This window comes from Felis catus, chromosome C1 (assembly GCF_018350175.1).
Source record: "Felis catus isolate Fca126 chromosome C1, F.catus_Fca126_mat1.0, whole genome shotgun sequence".
Taxonomy (NCBI): Eukaryota; Metazoa; Chordata; class Mammalia; order Carnivora; family Felidae; genus Felis; species Felis catus.
Genome location: NC_058375.1, coordinates 196756235 through 196761520, shown reverse-complemented (window position 1 = coordinate 196761520; position 5286 = coordinate 196756235). Strand labels below are relative to the sequence as shown.

The 5286-nt window shown below is 34.8% G+C and overlaps 1 protein-coding gene across 6 annotated transcripts in view; it reads left to right on the top strand.

Annotated features, from left to right (window-relative positions):
* ERBB4 (erb-b2 receptor tyrosine kinase 4) overlaps positions 1-5286 on the top strand; it is a 1138707-nt gene that overhangs the window by 499937 nt on the left and 633484 nt on the right. The window lies entirely within an intron of this gene.

Genomic DNA, 5286 nt, shown 5'->3' with positions numbered 1-5286 from the left:
GTTGTTGGCAGAATTCCATGCCTTGTGGTTGTAGAACTGAAGTCTTCATTCTCTTGCATGTTATTGGCTGAGAACTCTCAAACCTTAAGGGTCCACCTTTAGATTCTTGTCACAAAGCTCCATAACAGATTCACAAAATGATCATTTGCTTCTTTAAGAAAAGGATGAAATCTCTCTCTGGCTTTAATTCTATCCTCTTTTAAGGACTCATTTAATTAGGGTGAGCTTACCCAGTTCAATCTCCATTTTGATTAAGTCAAAGTCAATTGATAACGCCTTTACTTACATCTTCAGAATCCATTCCTTCATATAAAGTAACAAGCATGGAGTGATATCTCATCATATTAAAGTCCTTTATACTCAAGGAGGGAGGATTATGCAGGGCATATACACAAGGGGGTGGGAATCTTGGGGCCATCTAAGATTTTTGCTTACTACACTAGGTTTTAGATCTTGAAAGAGTAAATTTCACATAGCAGCATTGCTCACTATAGAGAAAAGGTCACAGCAACATAAGTGTCCCTTGACCGGTGAATAAGCAAAATGTAGTATATACATACATGGAAATATTATTCAGCCTTAAAAAGGAAGAGAATTCTGACCTGTGCTACAACATGGATGAATCTTGAGGACATTGTGCTAAGTGAAATAAGCCAATCACAAAACACAAATACCATGTCATCCCCCTATATGATATGCTTAGAGTAGCAAATCCATACAGACAGAAGGTACCATGGGTTGTTGCCAGGGGCTGAGGGTAGGGAAGAATGGGGATTGTCATTTAATCGGTACAGAGCTTCAATTGTGTAAAATAAAAAGCATTCTGGAGATTGGCTATACAACAGTGTGAATGTACTTAACACTTCTGAGCTCTATCTATGCTTAAAAATGGTTAAGATAGTACATTTTATGTCATATGTGTTTTATCACAGTTAAAAATAAAAGAAGAAAATCAAGTTTCAGCATCAAAAAAATTCAGAGATGTAATAGTTCTTTCTCTTTCTGTTCTAAATTATCTGCTAAAAACCCACAAAAAGAAACAGTGAAAAAGTGTATCATGGGCTACAGTCATCAAGGGAAGCTTTGTGGAGACTGTAGTTCTGAACTTAGTTTTTTTTTTTTTTTGTTTGTTTGTTTGTTTGTTTGTTTTTAAGTACATAGTGTTTGGATACTTAGAAAAACAGAATAAATGGGACAAACTTGCCAAGACATAGAGTTGTTCAGAAGAGGGAGTTCCTAGCCAGAGTTGAGGTGAGAATGTAAAGGGTTTTTAAATGCTAAACTAAAGGAAATGGGTTTTAGTTTATAGTTTGTGAGGAAATATTGAAAATAGTATAATGTATTCTATGATACTGTTGTCTAGGAGTCCTTGTCATATGCCTCAGGTTATACATTCCTGGAGGAAACAGAATGTGACAGCAAGATGTGTGGTTAACAGATTCATAATTATTATTTGTTTTTCTGATAAAATGTTTCCCTATCACATGCAAAATGCAAAACGGTTATCTTTGTTCAAGGAATCTGTTGCACTAAAGAATCAATTACTGATATTGAATAATCTGTATGATTGACACTAAGGCAAAGAACATGTCTTAATTTATCTTTGTATCTTTCTCTAAGTCTTAAACCAGTGCCTTGCATATAGTGATTGTTGAGTTAAAGTAGTATGCTGAAGAATGTAAGTGTTCTGTCCTGAAAATTACATCTATAGAACCTTGCATCTGTAATCCAAATAGACAGCAAAATATAGTGGTAATTCTTGCTAGGCAGTGTAACCTCACAATTCTTCCCAAGTAATTCCATTTGAGAATGACTTTCAATACCGAACACTGGTAATGAAATTGACTATTCAAAAAAGATGAAAAAAAAAAAAACTTTATTAAGAGAGTATACATATTATTTTAAGAAAAAAAGTTAAATGAAATCTCCAATATTTCAGGGAGAAATCTTCTTAGACATTAAAAGATAACTCAGCTTCTTTGCACTGTTTTCACTCATCCATTGAGTCAACTCAATTTTGAGTTAAAGCTTTTTTTCTTTTTTTTAAAAGACAGACAACACTGGTGGGGGAAGGCAGAGAAAGGGAGAAAGAATCCCAACAAGGCTCTGCCCTGCCAGTGCAGAACCCCACACGGGGCTTGACCCCAGGAAGCCGTGAAATCATGACCTCAGCCAAAACCAGGAGTTGGTTGCTTAACTGACTGAGCTACCCCAAATGTCCCTAAACCTTTTCTTTTTAACCATACTCTCAGAATTTTCCATTTGAGAGCACAATCCTGGGAATACTTTACTGGCTGAGCAGCCAGCTTCAACTGTATTAAAACTTTAAAATACCTGGTTATGTTTTCCAGTCTGTTCTTTGATACAAATAAAATATATGCTGAGTTGTTTATTTAAGAAATGTTAATTCAGGGTGCCTGGGTAGCTGAATCCGTTGGCCGTCTGACTTCGGTTCAGGTCATGATCTTGTGGTTCGTGGGTTTGAGCCCCACATCAGGCTCTGTGCTGCCTCTCAGAGTGTGGAGCCTGTTTCGAATTCTGTGTCTCCCTCTCTCTCTGCCCCTCCTCCGCTCATGCTCTGTCTCTCAAAAATAAATAAATGTTAAAAAAAGAAGTTAAAAAAAAGAAATGGAAATTCATATCTTGAACAGGTGAAAGCCATCACATAATCTGCATTCTACCCAAACTCAATGGCAAATTAAACTTAAATACAGATATGGCAGCTCTTTCTCTCATTTGCTTCCAGGGTGATATTTAGGTTATAAGAGACTTGAAGTCTGTAAAAATATGGAGATGGGGGTTTTGTCATTAAGAATATAAAATTATGATGTTAAATTAGGTTTAGAGCCTCAAAAGGGACATGTGCAAGTGAGGGGACCTGAAGCTTATGCCTTATTTGTCTTTATGATAAACCCTCCTCTGCTTGCTTCTTTGGCCAGATAGTGATCTTGGAAGTTTCACTGGAGGATCTTCTTGTTAAGAGATACCTCATTTTTGCCTCATTCTTTTCCTTTTTTTTTTTTTCAAATATATATATATTTTTAATATTTACTTATTTTTGAGAGAGACAGAGACTGAGTGTGAGTGGGGCAGGGGCAGAGAGTGAAGAGTGAGAGAGACACAGAATCTGAAGCAGGATCCAGGCTCTGAGCTGTCAGCATGGAGCCCAACACGAGTCTCAAACTCACAAACTGTGAGATCATGACCTGAGCCAAAGTCAGACACTTAACCAACTAAGCCACCCAGTCGTACCTCGTTCTTTTCCTTAATTAGCTTTTTTTCCCCACCACTCCCCCCCCACTCCCTCAATTGTGGTATTTAGTTTAATACAAAATTGAGATAATTTACTTTCCCCTCTGCTCCTACTATAACTTTCTGGCAAATGTAATGATAGCCAATTTGATTCACATCTGTGTTTTAAATAGGCGTATTTCCAGAGAATCATTTTAAATTTAACATGAACTTTACATATGTGGGGTGTTGTGTACATGCTCTATCTACATAAATGCACAAAATGAGGGAGTCTGGTTGGTAATTGATTACCTAAATATTAGTTTTGCATTATCTTTAAATTCAAGGCATAGACATGTGCTCATAGATTCTAAGTAAACCACTTTCCTTATTTTATAAAGAATATAATACATAAATCGTGAAATCTACAGAGTATTGAGTGTGAGAAGAATTTATAAATCATATTTGATGAGCTGATATTTACAATCAGTTTATCCAAAGATTCACAGACTGACCACTCTATTCTATACCAAAAATGTAATATTTTGTCTTATAACTTCAAATCATTTTATCTGTTCATCCATGAGAACTTCTCTTGCAATGTCTTCTGTTCCCCATCATCCTCAACCCTAACCCACTTATTGGAAGCAAATGAGATAAATGTCCATTTCTTGTACTAAAAATGACATGAATATAAGCATACACATATTTGGGTTACTTAGTTTTTAAATTAATAGCAAAAGCTAGTATATTTTAGGTCAGAAAAACTAAATAATGCCATTTATTTGTAAGTTCTTTGTAGCTAGAATTGATTATACAATATCCTGAATTGTCAACAAAGACAATTTAAAGTCAAGGGTCTTAGGTGATGTAATGAAGTTCTTCAATATAGATTTTCTATAGTTCTTCAATATAGATTTCTGTTGAGTAAATTTTGAGAATGATCAACCCAAACAACTGTGTGGTAATATATCTTGTGTTTTTTGGTTTGTTTTGTTTTGCTTTGTTATTTAGATGACATATAGCATTATATTAGTTTCAGGTATAAAATGTGCTTTGAAATTTATATATATTGTGAAACAATCACCAGAATAAGTCTAGTTAACATTCATCACCAAACACAGTTATAATTTGTGTGTGTGTGTGTTGAGAATTTTTAAGATGTACTCTCTTAGCAGCTCTCAAATATATAGTACATTATTTTTAACACTGGTCACCATTCTGTATGTTACCTAACCTATTATTTTATAGCTGGGTGTTTGATAACAGCTATTCCAATAGGTGTGAGGTGATATCTTACTGTGGTTTTGATTTGCATTTCCCTGATGATTATTGATGTTGAACACCTTTCCATGTACCTATTGGCCATCCGTGTGTCTTCTTTGGAAAAATGCCTATTCAGCTCCTCTGCCCATGTTATAATAGAATCATTTTTTTTTATATTGAGGTCTATGAGTTTTTATGCATTTTGGATATTAACTCCTTATCAGATGTATGATTTGCAAATATTTTTCTCCCAGTCAGGAGGTTGCCTTTTCATTGTGTTAATGATATCCTTTGCTGTTGAGAAGCTTTTTACTTTGATGTTGTCCTACTTATTTATTTTTTGCTTTTGTTGTCTTTGCTGTTGTGTCAGATCCAAATTATCATCATCATGAAGCTTACTGCTTTTGTTTTCTAGGTAACTACTTTCTTCTTTTTGGTATTTTTTCATATTAAATTTTCCTTATTTTTCCTTTAAACTAATGTAACAAATCTGGAGAAAAAGTTTATTTTTTAAATGTATGCACAACAGTTACTGCCTTAATAAGAAAAGGAATATGTTTTAGAAGCGCTCAAGATACATGGATATAGTATAATTTAGAGTCAAACTTGGGGAGAGGTTTAGTGATGGGGGAATACTTAGAGAAACTCTTAAGGCAAGGTTGTTTATATGAAGCCTCAACAAATTAGGCAGAAAGTATGGAATTGAAAGGTAACTGCTGGGCCACACTCCCCAGTCTCTTTGGTAGAAGATATAAATATGAGAGGAAAACCCTGTAAAACGTTATGTTT